The sequence below is a fragment of the Toxorhynchites rutilus genome, chromosome 1 (genome assembly GCF_029784135.1).
Source record: "Toxorhynchites rutilus septentrionalis strain SRP chromosome 1, ASM2978413v1, whole genome shotgun sequence".
Taxonomy (NCBI): Eukaryota; Metazoa; Arthropoda; class Insecta; order Diptera; family Culicidae; genus Toxorhynchites; species Toxorhynchites rutilus.
Genome location: NC_073744.1, coordinates 204,858,622 through 204,876,843, shown reverse-complemented (window position 1 = coordinate 204,876,843; position 18,222 = coordinate 204,858,622). Strand labels below are relative to the sequence as shown.

The 18,222-nt window shown below is 37.5% G+C and overlaps 1 protein-coding gene across 2 annotated transcripts in view; it reads right to left on the bottom strand.

Moving 5' to 3' along the window:
• Positions 1-385: 385 nt before the first annotated feature.
• Positions 386-18,222, bottom strand: part of LOC129762865 (uncharacterized) — a 343,596-nt gene continuing 325,759 nt past the window's right edge. For both annotated transcript variants that reach the window (XM_055761464.1, XM_055761544.1), the window contains exon 11: positions 386-17,351. The gene's annotated coding sequence lies outside the window, so the exon portion shown is untranslated. The remainder of the gene's footprint in view (positions 17,352-18,222) is intronic.

The window sequence follows — 18,222 nt, the reverse complement described above, 5'->3', positions numbered from 1 at the left end:
GGAAGCGAAGCACAAATGTTTTGTTGTTTTGCAAAAAGCGTTTTTTCGCCCCACTTTCTATTGCTCCGCTGTGTTTGTTCCATGTGAGAAGATTGTTTCTCCCCCATTTGTCAGCACTTTTAAGGCTGAAATGTATAATGAAATGTATTTTTTGTTTTGGGCTGTTTGTTTGCAACGATATTTGCCTGGCTTGGGGAGGGTTGTGTTGTGCCTTCGTTTATGTCAATTTGATAGGCTTGATTGGAGCTCGTTTGGGCGGTGTAATCTGGATCACAGTCCCGAATTACAACGCCAAGGGGGATTTACACGAGACCCCCTACAAATTGCGCTGAATTTCGGTATGTTTCGTCTGACATTAGCTCAAGTGCTCCTCCTTTTTCCTCCATTTTATTTTATACCCAATATTGTACATTAAGTAAGCTGAAATTTTATTCTTGACTTTCATTTTCGCTTTTTAGTTGGTTTTGTTTGTTTCTTCATTTTTTTTTTGTTTGTTTACGGTACAACACATTCGATTTCGATTTTTATGTCTCTGATTTGCATAGTTTAGTTTTCCCATCTTATTGTGGTTCTCGTGTCCTTTGTTTGTCTTTATTTTCTCCTAGCTTGTGCAACGACGAATCTTCTTTTAGCATCTCTGCAGCTTCCAACACATCAACAGTACATTCTTCCCGTTCAGTATAGTTTTTGGATTCGATTTCGTACACTTTATAAATATATAGTATATATAATTTCATATAAATATTTCTGGTAATTTTTTTTTCTTTCCGCCTTATCCCGCCCCTTTTTCACTCAGCTTATCTCTTTCACTTGTCCGACTGAGTGGTGGTGGTAATTCGCAGCACTCACGATATACTCTTAATACTTAAAAACTATGTTCTCAGCTTCATCTCTTTCGTCGCCAAAACTATATATAGTTTCACTTTTTTTTGTGTTGCATGAGTTGTGCTTCCCATCCCACCGATTTTTCTTTTGCTTTTTTATCTTTTTCAATGTATATTTTTATATAATATTTTTTTGTTCTGCTTTCTTCTTTATCAATAATCCATAATAATACATTGTTACTTTTTTTTTCTTGTTGTATCTTGTAATAATTATAATAGACAGCATAGCATAGGAAGACGTTAATACCTGCATTAGACATGATGTACAAAATTATATTTTCTCACAAAGAGATTCCGATTGTATTCAGCAAAAAGTGTGTCTGTTCCGTGTGTCTCGACTCGATATCGCAGTATAATTGGACGATGGAATTAGTCTAATCATCATCGTTGAACGACGACGACGACGATGACGACGGGTTCTCGTTAGTACCAATAATAAACATGTTTGGTGTCGGTTGATTGATGTTTGTGTGTGAGAAAGGGTGGGAAAAGGGGTTGTGTTAGGGGAGTCTGAATATATGACTATTCATTCCGGTGACGGTGTGGCTTCCTTTCGTTACGAAGAACCAACGTTTTGTCCTAGATTCCATTCACCGATATGTGCCCTCATATCGGCGGAATAGAGAAAGGTGAACCGGTACTTTGGGACCGAAGAAAATATGATGATTATGATAAGGAATAACATGATCGGTCGGTTTGCGGGGGATTGCTGGGGGCATGGAGCGGATAAACGTTGAATGCGAGCGTAAGTTTAAAGTCTATAAAATTCAGTACATCAGATTGCACATTCCTGGGTGGAATACTAATGAGATTGTGTGCCTCGGCCTCGACGAGAAGCTTCTTGGTGTCGCATTTGGAATCATTTCGGTGTGCTCGACGATCGAAAGCTTATGGCAAAAGCATGCTTCTTGAAACATTAGGCTATATTTACAACGTTCGTGCCGAAGCGGTGCCGGAGGTTATATGTTTTCTGGGGTAGAGACGAAGAGAGTGGTGGCACAGAAGGGATATTATTCATTTCAGCCAACTGTCTCCACTGTTGCGCACTCGTCTCTTTACCCGTCTGAAGAGGAGGAGGTTTTAGGAAGAAAAATGGTTCTGACAAGAAATTGCAAGGAAATTGTATGATAATACACGCCATTTTGCGAGTAATTGTAAGCTGCAAGTTTACATGCTGATAATCATTAAATTTCCATCTCCGGAAAGCATTGGATTAGATCAGATTGTGTAGGTTTTTCAGACATTTCGCTCAGCTTGAAGCACAAATATAATTGGGATTTATATAAGTTGCTCACTTGTTTTGGCGCTTCATCCAAACATGACTCCTGACATGCTTCTAGTAGTATGGAAAATGTTTGCTCGTGTGGCAGTAAATAATTCCGGGTTCCTTTTCCGTGAACCACTTTAATGTATCGACACACAGCACTATACAAATCGGAAGCCACCTATCGAAACGAAAGTTTGCCACACACCAATTTACTTACGGGGGCAAACCTACTTTCAAACCTTGTGCTGCTCACGCTGGAGGATTACTTTGACCTACTAAAAAATCTCACCGGATTGCGCAGATCATCATAGTGCCAGAAGGAAAGGCAGGCCAGAGAAAGATGCAGTCGGAAGTGCATCGAATGAAATACAATTTCGCTACCACCTCCAACCACCCACTGCGAATGGGAAGCTCACTCTGGAAGGCGCAGGATAAAAAATGTTGCATGCTGCATTAATAGAATTAGCGCTGTGGTTTGGTTCATCGAGGCAGGCGTGTGCCTTAATCTAGTGGGCAGCGCTTCTTTATCCCTCTCTGCTCTGCTCTGCTCTGCTGCTGTGCATTTTCGCGATTTTGGGGCATGACATGTTCTCTTATTTACCGTGGCTTACTGTGCCACAGAGGCTGCCGCCACCAGAACAGTGCTACCAGATTTGGCGCCCTCCCCCTTCACATTTTCCCACACAAACGGTCAAGAAAAGGTGGAAAATAAAACATTAATGGTGGCGCCCGGGTTTCGGTCCATGTTTCTAAGTATGTGTTCGTGTGTGAGTGTTTCTAATGTGATTATGTGGATTCACGATTGGATGTTGTTTGTTTTCTTGGTCGTGTGTTCGCTCGTTGTGTTTTGTACGATTGAATGCTAGTTTGGTAATTTGTAGAAAAATATAAATTTATATTCATGTCATTTTTACGTTTTTTTTTATCATAGTATACCATTCGACGGACGTAATAGTTTCCGGTGGATTTTGATTGTTGTTTCAAATTGTTTATATGAGTTCAATGAGAGCAAAATAAGAATTCTAATTCTATCAATCGTTTTTTCTTCTTCTATTCAATTACTTTCCATGACATACCACCATAGCGCTTCGCACTAATTCCCCGCTGAATAATTCATTAGCTAGACCAATAGTCGTTACCGTTACCTCTTTACTGGCGGGTCGTTCTGTTACCCTCCCATTCTGCGACTATGTTGCGCAGTCGGGAGTCCATTGTCACGTTTTTGTCCATTGAAACCGTCGTTGGATACGCTCAAAATGGTGCCATCGTCGTCTGCTCTGTAACTCTCCAACACATCACGGAGAGGTTGGCTGGAGGCACCGGGCGGAACACATATTTACGGATCATTAACACTTAATAGTGAGCGGCACAATAATTCGTGTCATGTGCCTAATGCTCATTATTACAACTATATATACACGTTCTAAGTGACGGGGCAGGTGGGGGCAATCTCGCACTAGTGCGATTCACACCTTGGGATCCCCGGCCCATCCGAAGGAGGGGAATGGTGGGAGCAAGTGTTGGGTTATCGCGAAGTTTATCAACACGCAATGGCAATGATTTCATTAGAGCACTGTAAGGGGTTTGACGTAGTTTGTGATGCGGAGGAAACAGTCGGGACAATGTACTGCATATTGTGTTAATAAAATCATTGTACCATTATGCATTTGTTGGAACCAGGAATCCGGAACATAACAGGGGATAGAAATAAAAAGAATGGGACTAGCAAAAAATTATCAATGTTCAAATAGTTACAACTCATCGAAATATTTAATAATCTAGATTCGATTAGTTTTATACGATTGTTTGTGACTTCGGCTGGATAGCGGTCACTGAATATTTCCTAGTATGATGTTCTATCTGTAGTCTTATTGATTTGAAAAACTAAAACAAATGATTAGTTGAATGCTACCAGGACACATCTGTGATGAAATAACCTAGATACGATCAATTCCATTTTTATACAAGAAAAGAGTATCGAAGTGAAACCTGTATTAACAAGATGCAATGTAGAAAAAGTGATTTTCTGAAGCGAATTTCACTGAAATAGTTTTATCTGTTATCGTTTTTCAACGGTTCTTTACTCTACGGCCAGCATTAAACTCGTAATCAAACAGACAAGTGGCTGTTATTCACTGGCTGTTAGACAGCGTCGCCTCATGACCTGTTGAACAATGTTAGAATAATAGCCTTAGCTCTGTAAATTTTATTCTTCAGTTCGTCAGTATACCATTGCTAACTGGCAGCGATGATGGGTCTGTGGTAGGTCAGCATTAAAGCTTGATTATAAAGTCTTGATTCTTGATTTTATTCGTACCCGCTGCTCTTTCGGATGAACTTTGTCCGAACCAATGTATTGTAACGCATACCAATGTTATCACGATATCTTGTAGCCAGAAAAATTGATGAAAAGATGTTTTGGATAGGCTAGACCTTCATTATATGTTCCAAATCTATCCGTAATTTATTTTTCTTTGATTTTCGTGTGTGATTTCAATAGTGTCTCAATCCCAGTAAATCATTTCGCTTTCTGAAGGAAGTATGTGACCCCACTAACTTCAAGTTGTTCGCGACTAAATGCCCATTTATGCGTTGCTAGTAGCTGACCTGACAGTGAGCAGCTACTGGGCCGGTGAACTCGCTTGACAATTGGTTGACTCGCCTTGTCCGTTCACACAGTGTGAGCTGCTGACGAGAAACTAGATACTACAGCATTGGCTTACTAAGGATGCCAAATGATGTTTCAAATGTCCATCAAATAGTCAGAAACTGCAATCAGGTCCGAATTTGACAGATGATTGATCCGAAATCGACTTCTCTATTGGCAGTTTTCGTCTCAGGTTTTCAGTTGCATTTATCATTACACAATTGTATCGCGAAATACACGCTGATCGTGTACAAAAATACTTTGTGCTGAGTTTCTTCGAACTGAAGGTACTACCCGATAAAGCAGAAAGGCAAAAGGATTTGGGACAGGAATTGTATGCAAGGAAAAGGAGCAACAAATGCAATATTGAAGGAACTCTACCGTGATGATCCTCTAGAGTACAGAGCAGTGTTGAGAAAAACACCTGAATAAGTGGAAACACTGTTGGGTCTCTTTGCCAAAGATACACTCATGAGGGATGCTATACCTGCAAGAGTGAAATTAAAAAACGACATTGATGTGCCTTTCTTCTGGAATATCGTTCAGATTGTTGTCGATATTTTTTAGAATCTCGAAAGCATCCATAGCTAACATAATTCCGGAAGTATGTGATGCTACAAATGGCAATCTTAAAGATTTTTTAAAATTTTATTCATTTCGCCTTGCCAGCAGCTTCGTGTACCAATTTGTGAAATGAAACTGATAGTAGATTTGCAGGTGGAATAAATACGCGTCAAAAATTAAAATAATGAATGAAAATGTATATTTTTAATCAAACTTGTATTCTGTTTCTCAGAATTTTTTTTTTTGCAAGTTGTGAGTGAATTTCGGATGAAAATTGTGTCTGATAATGATTCTATATAAGAGATTCTCAAGAAAACTATCTCAAAAAGAAAGCGTACCATGCCAGCGTGCAAAACAAAATAACAACGATTTCGTTCAGAAACTATGAGGGTTTTATTTGTTTTTCCAATAATTTTCAATTTTCAAAATAGAGACATTTCTTCACATTTGGCATCCCTGATTCGAACGCTAAATTCTGTTTTTGACGTTTTGAGAGATGCGAGTGCGAGTAAATTCAAAAAACTTTGAAGTAGCTCGCACGCCGGATCACACATGACACTAACTGGCATGATGTGTTCACACGGTGTGAGTAGCTGCACTGCACTAGCTGACTAGACCAATTCGTATGCTTACTCGCACCGTCTGAAATGTTTGATTCAGTTAGAATCCTGAATAACTGTACAATTCATAGCAGCGGTCGTAGTAGGCGTATCTGAAATATTTTGACGGTGAATTGTTTGGAAAACCTGAACCTTTCGACAGTAAAAATTTCACGTTTTGTTTTGAAAAAGTTACGCCGCATGGAAGTCGCGAGAATTAATTTGGTTTTGGACATCCACAAAAAAAAAAATTGGGCAATTACAATGGTCTGGTGAAGTTTTGACCAGATTTGGCAAGCTGCCGATATGATGGAGAGGTGCTTCAATGGGATCGATTACATTACGATTACATCAGCAGCAGTCAAAGAAAGAAAAAATTATAGCAGGTTGTGTCCAAGATACGACCGCATTGTTGCCGTAGAACTACGCTGTTGTTTTATAAAAGTCGCTTGTTAATAACTTCGGATATTATTTTATAATGCTGTGAAATTTTAGAAATAACTGTTTAGTAGAATAGTTTGATCGCCCTGAATTTTTTTATTGTAGAATCAGTTGACGATAATTGATTGATGATTTATTCTTGCCCTCGCAGAAAAATACACTAGCTGATTGTATGTCGCAATTTGTTTCATGTCAATGCATTTAAAAATTTATCTCGAACGCTCAGATACAGTCGATTCACGCGCTATTTTTACGTAAGGTTCATGACGCATCTGCACACGTGAATATGCATATTTCGATGGCTTGAAGCGACTAAATATACACACACTTATCTCCGTTCTGTCTCCTTTCTGTTAATATTGCCGTTCTAGATTAGCTTAGCTGCATCCTTGATGGAGAGAGTTTTGCTACCGCCACGTGAAACTAAATCACAGACCAAATTCCAGAACATTTATTTTGTAATGTAATGTAATGGCGTCAGATTGATGCAATGATTGCAATTCCAGAGACATCAGCGAAGTCGAGTGTACAGCTCAACCCGAAACGAAGGCATGTAATGACACAAAACAAGGAAGAACAAGCTATCTTCATTGCTTTGAAAACAGAACGAGACTGAAAGTTTGCCTCAGCGAGATACACTGTTTACATTCTAGGCAAATATTCCCCTTCGTTCTTCTTCCTTTCCTTTGTTCACGGAGACTTTAAATCTTACGATTTCCCCTTCGTTGCTCGTCGATAAGTTGCTCGTTATTAACAGCTCTGTTCGGGAAAGCACACAAATCAGTAGAACAAATGCATGGGAAAATGGAAACGCTTATAGTTTTCATGAATTTTAACCATTTACACACCAGGGGATTGTGATGTATAGAATATCAAACAAATCTTAGGGAATTTACGATTCGTTTGGTATGTAAATCGTCAATATCCGTTCGCGGCAAAAATAGTTATTAACGTTAACTTTATTTCGTAAAAACGTGACCTGTTTTCTGATTTGGCACCCTTAATGAAAGACGTAGTTCTACGTCAAAAGTCAAATAGAGCAATAGTTGGAGCAATGGAAAATATCGAAGCAGTGGCGTGACCTGGTGACACCCGGAGTGGGTTTCTACACCCAAAATTGATTTTTAGCTCATGTTTTGTCATCCCGATTTATGACATTAAATAAGACATAACATAACAGAAAATGTCATGACTCACAAATATTGGTAAGCATTTGTATAATATCCATGGTACAACAATATAAGATTAATACGAGCGAGCGAAACAAAAGACGAATTTCATGCCAACTCGTCTTAGGAGTTGGCAGCACCATCTCAGATAGTAGTGAAACGTTGTGGGTGTAAAGACATGGGTCATTTGAGCAACTTTGCATACTTGAAAAATTCGATAAATAATTAGACTACTTTTTGGAAAAAGCCAAATTTATTTCCTTAATTTTTTACAATAATTTATAACTTAAAAACTATGATACCTACAAAATTCTTGTCAAAAGAAGGAAATGTAGGAAATTGTTTAAATTTTCGCAACATATTACCAAAAAATTTTTGGAAAAAAATTTCGCTGACCAAACAGTTATTCTAAAAATTAAAATTCATTTTTCTTAAAAACGTATTTTTTTAAAATTCCCAAAAATATATATATGAATAGCCCTTACAATTTCCAACAAGTCATCCATACATCGAAGGATGGGCACTTTTACAGGGAAAAAGTTTTTCGAGCAACAACAACAACTTTGAAAAAAACCACAACTTATCCTAATTTTGTTTAAAGTCAAGGTAGCGATATAAGGTATTCGATAAAGTTTTAGATCTTGTTAAAATATAAACTCCTGAAAAAATAATGTTTTGCTCGTAACATTTTTGTGTGTAAATTCTCACGTTTGACATGTTCTTGACATGTTTCTAAATAGAGAAAAGTTAGCAGAGCATGTAAAATGCGATAATTTATACATAAAAATGTAACGAATTGAACATTAATAGAATTTTTTCAAAGAAAAACATGAACTAGTTGTTGTTCGATAAACTTTTTCCATGTAAATGTGCTCATCGTCCGATGTATGGAAAATATGTTGGAAATTTTAAGGGCTATTTATATCTTTTTTTTCTGAATTTTAAATATATATGTTTTCGAGAAAAATGAATTTTAATTTTCAAATATTTTTTTCAATGAAAAATTCATTTTCATCAGATAATTTTTAATGAAAACCAAAATAATTTTCTACATTCCATCCTTTGACTAAAATTTTGTAGGTCTGATAGATTTTTTTGTAGTTTTTTTTTTAAATTTTGAGTTTCATCAACTTTTTTCTCGAAAGATCTTAATTTTAAAACTATGAGATATACAAAAAGTTGGTCAGAGAATAAAATGTAGGAAATTACTAAGGTTTTCATTAAAAAATATCGAACAAATTTTTGCAAAAAAAATATCATTGAAAATAAAATATTTTGAAAATTAAAATTAATTTTTCTCGAAAACTTGTGTTTTTAAAAATCTTAAAAAATAGATATAAATAGCCCTTTAAATTAACAACAAGTCACATGTCAGACGTGAGAATTTACACACAAAAATGTTACGAGCAAAACATTTTTTTTTTCAGGAGTCTTCATACAAAAATGACTTATATTCCAAAAACTATAACAGATAGAAAGTTGACGTCTTCGACAAAAGTTCATATTTTAATGAGATCTAAAACTTTGTCGAATGCACTATATCGCTATCTTGACTTTAAACAAAATTAGGATTGGTTGTATTTTTTCAAAGAAAATATAAAAAAGTTGTTGTTAGAAAAACTTTTTCCCTGTAAAAGCCCCCATCTTCCGACGTATGGACGACTTGTTGGAAATTGTAAGGGCTATTGATATACATATATATTTTTGGGAATTTAGAAAAATACGTTTTTGAGAAAAATGATGAAAATTTTTAAAATAACTTTTATGTCGGCAATTTTTTTTGTAAAAATTTAAACACTTTCCTACATTTCATCCTTCGACAAGAATTTTGTAGGTATCATAGTTTTTATATTATAAATTTTTGTAAAAATTAAAGGAAAAAAAATTGGCTTTTTCCAAAAAGTAGTCTAATTATTTCTCGAATAATTCAAGTATGCAAAGTTGCTTAAATGACGCATGTCTTTACACCCACGATGTCTCACTGCTATCTGGTGCTGCCAGCTCTTAAGACGAGTTGGCATGAAATTCGTACCCAGTATCGAGGTAAGGCGAATATTAAATTCATAGCTATTTCAGAATTGTGCCCCATTTTAAATACAAACTTTAGGTTCATCAAACAACTAGCAAACATTAACCCACCAATAATCGGATCGATTCACAACCGTTCGATATGAACCCAATCGGTTTGATCGGTATATAGCCCCCCGTTATCCCACTCAGTAAAGCGTCATATTCCGCTCTATTCCGATATATTCTTATCTCTTTTCCCATTTTTACTTTGTAAGCCCCGCGGAATGTAAGTATCGTAAGTATTGCTTACCGAATGATATGTGTATTTGTTTTTTTTTGTTGTAGGTTGTTGGATTTGTGCTGTTGCTCCCTCGAATCCAAAGGACGGGGGCGCTTCGCATCCCAAAATCGCCACCGGAAACTACCACCAATTTGGACCCCTCGAATGGTGGATTTTGTTATTATTTTAAATTACCTAACTTCGTTCAATAATTTATCTATTATCTAAACTTGTGTTTCTGCTCTCTGTCGTCTGCTTCTTTTTTTATTTTCTCTCACTTCATTTCTCTCTATCGATTAAGTCAGTTTTTTTTAATGTGGCTTTCCGTTTGTCTGTTTCTTTTTTGTTGTTGTTGTTTCTTAATATATCATTCACGTATAGGTATGAAACATTGAGATTTGGTTTTATTTGCCTTGTTCGCGTCCTTTCGCATCCACTTGTTCTCACGCGCTTGATAGCTTCTGTAGTGGTTGACTTGAGAAATTGTGTATATGTGTGTGTGAGAGAGAGAATTATATCGCGAACGTGAAATGCGGTTATTTACAGTAGATTTTGGAGTTTATTTTTTTTGCCATATAGCAGCCGATTCTCACCCTAGTGTTCACGATTCAAAACAACAAAACAAGAAATATATTGTTTCTGCGTTGTGTATGTACGAGAGTGTCTGCATTTCATTTTTAAATTTCTGCGCTATACTTCGGTAAAACTGCAATTCTGGTAGTTTTTTGAACGACATTTAAAGCTTTTTTACTTTATCATATTAAGTTTTCTAGGTTCTGATTTTGGTTTTTTCTTTGTTTTTACTTGAAAGTGTCTGCGTTTGTGTGTTCCATTGTTTTGTGTCATAAGACTGTTTTTTTGTTTGCTTACATCTGTTCACATCTGGGTTTTTTTCCATTACTGAAACATTGAAACAAGTTCTTGTTTACATTATCCATTTATCGATACAGATACTCTGTTTGGTGGCCACAAAATAATTCTCATTTGCCACGAGTTTGCACACTTATTTCATTTCCAAGTATAGATTGACTGTAATTGACTAGGTTAGAAAAGAGATTGATTTTAAATCTAGTCGTTAAGTTTTGTTTGCTTCGTGTAAAACAAATTCAGTAGTTTCAAACACTCACGGGTTTTTTGTGCATTTTATCGTTCTCGTTTCGTATCCGACGAATCAGAATCTAGAGTTTTTTTGTTCTATATTTCCTCCGTTAAAATGATATCCGCAACGCAAGCCGAGGGGCGTTCCAAGCTCAAATACACTCCGAGTGTGTTGCTACATTCTCGCCGCTATTTCTATTCTACTAACAATGTATCTTACAACGTTACTCCCTTTCGCCATATCACGGCAAAACAAAAACGATAAACGAGAACACCAACAGATGCATAAAAGCAGCTTATTTTCTAGCTCATCACGTTCGGCCCAAATTAAATTCCTCCCGGTGTGTCGGCAGGCAGCACCATAGACGCGAACATAAAACAGTAATATATATTTTAATTTTTTTTTCACAACAATACATTCGCCCGGCGAAATGACAAAACGCTGTCTCTTCTTTTCTCACACTGCAGCTCGATCCTGCATGAGAGATAGAGAGAGCAGGATATGGTAGGATAACCTCCCGCTTTTAGGAGGGCGCTTTTTTAAAGCGCGCGCACTTTGGAGGCGCATGTAATCGCGACAGGCTGCGAGTTTAAAAGTTTAATTAGTCAATCGGTCTGTTTTTTTTCCGTTGGTCGTTGCTCGGCACCGTATCGCTCTCTGTAACGGTTACTGCGATTAAAATGGTTATGGCGGAGGCATGTGGCGTTTGACGTTTGACGGCGAAGCGAACATTGGGGCTCGAGGGAAATGTCTAAGTGTTTGGTTAGGGATGAAACGAATACTTATGTATAGGGGTTTTGTTGTTCAGAATTTTAAGTGAGAGATTGTATGTGTTTTGTATTCAAAATAGTTGCATTATTCTCAATCATGAATGGTTTTTAGTAGTCAGAACAATTGAAATAATATTGTTCGTTCTGGTTCTTATTACATAATACAAGAAAAGATATGTGAAAATGGTTTTATGCTTTTCAGAAACCGTCTGGGTATAAAACAATCGCAGAAAATATCTGAGTGAATTGGTAACACTGGAACTGACTAACTCTTTATTGATCTCCATACAGAAGCGATGCGCCCCATTATGAGATCGATTATAAAATTGCATTTTGTTATGAAAACTGAATTTTCAAAATTTGTTTATTCAAATTCAACTGACAGCTCTGGTAACGTTTGAGAATGTATTGGAGTTTGCAAAATATAAGTAATTTTCATTTTGCTTCAAAAGGCTTATGACAGGAGTGGTCAAAGTTGCATGAAATCATGCAGTTTTTAATATAGGGTTGGGGAAAAAGAAATGTCGTATTTCTGATCGAAATTTGACGCTTTATTTAACATACTTAAAATTATCCATTTTAAGTCAAATAGGCGCCGTTTTGTTCGCAAACTTGTTGCCATTTAGAAGGCAACTTCATTATCCCCCCCCTTATATAACCCCTCCTCCTTATTTGCAAAAAACTCAGACAGCCAGTTTTCGCAAGCCTCTTTTGAGGCCAACTTAGTATCACCTAGAGCGTTTTGCATGGACCGGAAGAGATGATAATCACTTGGAGCCAGGTCCGGACTATACGGTGGGTGCAATAGGACATCCCATCCGAGCTCCCGTAGCTTCTGACGGGTCATCAAAGATGTGTGAGGCCGAGCGTTGTCCTGGTGGAAAACAACACCATTCCTATTGATCATTTCTGGCCGCTTTTGGCCAATCGCCTGCTTCAAACGGTCAAGCTGCTCACAGTAGAGAACCGAGTTGAGGGTCTGGCCATAGCAGCTTATAGTGGATGATTCCCTTCCAATCCCACCAAACACACAGCAAAACCTTCCTGGCCGTCAATGCGGGCTTGGCGCTGGTTTGGGCCGGCTCACCACGCTTCGACCACGACTTTTTTCGCTTTAGGTTGTCGTATATGATCCAATTTTCATCACCAGTCACCATCTTCTTTAAAAATGGGTCGAGTTCGTTCCGTTTCAGCAGTGCATCGCAGGCGTTTATTCTGTCTAAAAGATTTTTTTGAGTCAACTCGTACGGCACCCATACATCCAGCTTTTTTTGGAATCCAATCTTCTGCAAATGGTTCCAAACGGTTTTATGGTCTATATCCAGTTCCTGGCCAATCGAGCGAGTGCTCACATGCCGGTCTACTTGGATGATTTCAACGATCTTATCGGTTTCCACGACGATTGGCCTACCAGTACGGGGTGTATCTTCGACAGCCACTACTCCAGAACGAAATCGATCAAACCAACGCTGTGCTATGCGAATCGTTACATTATCGGGTCCATAAACTACACGAATTTTTTCGGCCGCCTTCGTTGCAGTTTTACCTCGCAGGTAGTAAAAACGTAAAATATGGCGAATTTCTTGCTTGGTGGACTCCATCTTTGACGCGCTATAACTTGAGACAGAAAAGGACAATCACAACACTGTCAAAACGACACTTGCAGCACAGATTGTCGTCTTCAAATAGCCGTATAGTATGACCCGATGCGATAAGTACAACACAAGGTATGTTCAAGTGTGACCATATATTGACAATATACGACATTTCTTTTTCCCCAATCCAATATATTATTATTTTATAAAGATAGATGTGATTTTTGGTGCTACAATACATTTAATTGTATTTGTAATGAAAAAAGTAAGTTATAAGTACAGAAAAATCCAGCCGATTACTGCGTTTTCCATGATTTTTCATGATAGTGCGTTTTACAGACACGGTGCGTCTTACCCAGAGTTTCCCTACAGGGCCTAGTCACTGTAATTTTGGAAAATATCGAGAAATCTGTTTTGCAAAATTTCAGTTAACCGTAATTAACATTGTACTCGCGCGAGAAATCGTAATTTGTGTACTCTGGACTGTGCGCGTCTCTGTGATATTGTTATTGTAAAAATACACAGGATTAATGGTATATATTCGAAGAAAAAGATGTAATTGAGTGAATAAACTCCAGAAAATATTTTTTATTGAAGCTTCATTCAGTTTTAATTGTCATTTAATTCAGCCACCTCATTGATGCTTTGTCTGTCAGACCTTTGCGCGAGTATAGAAAGGCTGAACGGCTATAAAATCTGAAAAAAAGATGATTTTGACGCTTTTGTCTAATTGATAAGTGTGAAATTCATAATTTCACTTATTGAAAATCGTCAGATGCCACAAAATTTCTAAGTATTTTTGTTGTCAAACGCCGAATAATTTGGAATCCAATATTTTTGTTTACAAACGTATTAAAATGTGCCGCTGTTCAAAAGTATATTGCTACGTGCGGCTGTTCACAAATGGGCTGCCAGATTTTTGGCCTTTATATTTATGAGTTTTTGTTTTGATTTTAAGGTTTGTATTATTCGTAATAATGGAAGGATTGTAGTAGTCAGAAGCATTGAAATAATTTTGTTCGTTCTGGTTTTTATTACATAATACAAGAACAGATATGAGAAATTGGTTTTATGCTTTTCAGAAATCATCTAGACATAAAACAATTTCAGTAAATATCTGAGTGATTTGGTAACACTGACACTGATTAACTCTTTTTTTGACTTAGGACTGCGTCTTTCATTTCTATACTGGGGTGTAAGTTCAAAGTTTCGAGAACGAAAGTGTTACGCCGGAGAACCAGATTTTGAGCGTTAATAGCTCCTAAACAACTGAAGGAAATGGTATGATAATCACTTCACTCGAAAGATAAAATGTCTACGCGTTATATGCTTGTTACTTTTTGATCCAAAAACTTGTTTCAATAGCCCTAAAATTGCATTCAAAGCAGGCTATTGAAATCACACCAATCGGTATATAAGCGAGTGCCGCTCGGAAATCCACTCATTTATGATTGCGCAACGATTGAGGTACGATCGATGGAATAGAAGGATGATTCCCTAACACAGACTTCAAAACCATGGAGCCTGGGGAAAACGACATTGCAAAATAAATGCAAGCTGCGGGTACTGTTGTACTGGCTTGCGTTTCTGGAAATCGGAATGTTTCCCTAACACAGACTTTAAAATCGTGAAGCCTGGGGAAATCGGCATTGCAAAATACATGTGGGGTGCGGGTACTTGTACTCGCTTGTATTTTTGCAAACCGGAATGTGTTTTCCCAATACAGATTCCGAAACCAAGAAAATCGGCATTGCAGATACATTTCAATCGGCAATATTTTTATACCCTCATGCGTTTTTACACATTGGAATTCGTTTTGCTCACACGGTCTGCAAAAGCGGGTACAAATGCAACGCTTTGGCTCGATTATTCTAGACTGCATTAGAAGATATCTCTTCATGTAGCCAGCTCACTGAACTTCTACACATACCGCAAAAGGTAAAATGTTGATAACTATTTGCTGCGATAACTACCACCATAATGCATGAATTAATTTGAAATGAGATTTGTTTGCAATTGAATTCGTAAATAGTTTCATTCATCCACTAGTTTAATCAATAATTTAATCAATGCACGCAAAAGATAGCTATACGCAGCTGCGATATCGTACCTAATGAGGAACATCCGAGGTAGTATTATTGCTAATTGATGAAATACAATTGATTACTAAGCCAACGGCAGTCCTACGTCAACCTTGCGGTTATACCATAGGTATAACCCATCCATAGTTTTTTATTTCTATACTGGAGCTATGTGCCGCATTATGAGATGGATTAGAAAATTGCATTTTAATATAAAAATGATTTTAACATTTGTTTATTCAAACTCAATCGATAACTCTGGTAACATTCGAGAATATATTGAAGTTTGCAAAAATCAAATTAGTTTATAATGCTTCAAAAGTCTTATTATAAAAGCGCCCAAAGTTGCATGAAATCATGTGGTTTTTCATTTATTACTATATCATGAAGCTAAAAGATTTATGAAGCAGAAAAATCCTGCCAAATACGGCGATTTACATGATTTTTAATGGTGGGGCATCTTACCCTCACACCCACCAGTGCGAACCAAACGGAAATTTTGGGTGGCTCAAGGTTATTGATGTTAATGATGGATAATGCGACTCCATTCTCTTAATGTGATGGAGGATCATGGTGAAATGATAAGGTTTTGGGTTCACTGTCGACAGAGGGATACAGTAAACATGTCAGTGTAAAGAAACTGAGAAGAACCACAACATCCTACAGGACTTTGTCTTTTTGAATCCTTGTTACGCCTGCATTTGAAGAGCTCACGCGTTGTTGAATATTCCAGTGTATTCTACATTTATCTCTAAGCTTTCCGTATTTTGTGATTTTTAAAAGTTTACTTTCTAATCATTGTATAAGTTTCATTGGGATCTTTTCGAGTTCTTGTGGTGTTAGATAAGAATTGTTTTAAATTGTTTTTGTTCAAAAAACGATTTATATTTCCCCGTGCATAATGAACTTCACCGTCAAACTTCAGCCAAATACTTTCCATCAGCATTCGATAATAAAAATTCCTCTCTTCCGTCTGATGTTCGATAAACCCAACACAAAACGTAACAAATCACGATGAGCCTAGTTTCCGTTCTCCTTGTAAACAACCTTAACCTAACTTTTTGATGTTCCCGCGATCATGGGAATCCCTTAAATTGGCATTTGTTGGCCCTTTCGCTGCTAGTCCAACGAGCAGAAGCTGCCCGAGTGTCACGTCCAACCGATCTCCGTAGAATGCGAAAACGCGAAACTTTCCGTTTCGTTACATCGACCGCCCGTCACCCACATAATTCAAATATATTTCACTCACCCTGCAACGACTGCTGAACTGAATTAAAAGTTTCCTTTCATCGCTTCCCCGTGTCTTCGCTCTGTTTCGTTTCTCAACACGCACACAAAAGTTGACATTCATTTGATTCGCTCCGAGCCTACTGAGTTAATTATTGATTTTTATTTTCCGTTCGCGGTTCATTATTCATTCTTTTGTTTGCTCCTCGGCTACTGGGATTTTATTGATTTGTTTACACTCTAAATCTGCTGCTCCAGTTTCTAGGTTCTATTTTACTGCATTTTTTGTTGTTGTTAGAAAAAATGAATTGTCACCATTTACGTTCACTCTCGTGCGTTAGAGTTATTTTATTATTATTTTTTCGCGCTTCGTACCAACCATTCAACTCACGTTACGTTGTATTATTTTTAGGTTGAAATAAACGCGCTTTTGTTTACTTGTTCCCGGAGAGAAGCCGCCCTCCCGCTATGGTTTAATTTTACAAACTAATTCACCTACCGCCTAGTACCGTTACGTACATTTTCACCGTTATATTTTTTTGGGGTTTCCTTTGATGTTCAATTTGCAGTACGCTTAGAAAAATATCGCACGTTGTTGGGGTGCAATTAACTAACCTTGTCTCTCTGCAATCGTATTCGGACTCGCTTTCGGTTTTAATGATACACAATTTTTATTTGGCTCTGTACAGAGTTTGCATACGGCGCAAAGCGTTTTGATCTGAAAAAAAAGGGAAGAAATAGAAAAAAACATTATTTTTAAGTTGAATACAAATGAGTAAACAAATTTACTGAACGCAAATAGGAGCCAATTTGGCAAAAGTATAAAAGCGTGTATCCCATCATTCAAAGATCTTTCAGACAGAAACCACTCGCCTGGCACGTCTTGTTCAACTGCATTTTTCGTTCCAGCTGACGATGTCCGATGTCCTTTTACCCACCATCTAGCTAGACGGTCAGTCGAGTGCGACAGGAAGCTCAAATTGAATTAGGCCGAAACGGAGCTATTTTCGGATGTGAGTGTGTGTGAAAGAAGGACTGTGACACTGAAAACTGTGCTTAAATTAGTTCGTCTGCTACGATTTCATTGATTCAAATAGGATGGCATGAAAATGCCGATTCGAAACGGGTGTTTATTAGATCGATGATGAGAATAAGTGAAAAATTGGACTGTGAACTATTTTCAAATCATGACAATCAATTTTATAATGCTGGTGAATTTTTCCCGTCCGGCCGGTGCGATTCGGTTCCATTCGTTTTCCACAGGTCATATTGATTCTTTTTAACGACGAACTTGGGATGATATATTGACATCATAAAACATCCCACTGACAAGGGTTTGGTTGCACCGTGGAAAACGGTTTTTGAGTTCAAGAATACCGCCTTTCAGCTTCGTCGAACAAAGTTCTCGCAGTGCTCCGGGTGACAAACTGTGCCCAGTAAGTCATTGGTGCTTTGGTCACCAGAAAAGATTTTTACTGGCGTTTAATGATCAATTATTCTTCCGTTCGTGCCACTTCCCATCGGGGTGGACTGATACGGCAACCAGATGGGACAGGACGAGTCAGCGCTCATGTCTCATCAACAGGAAG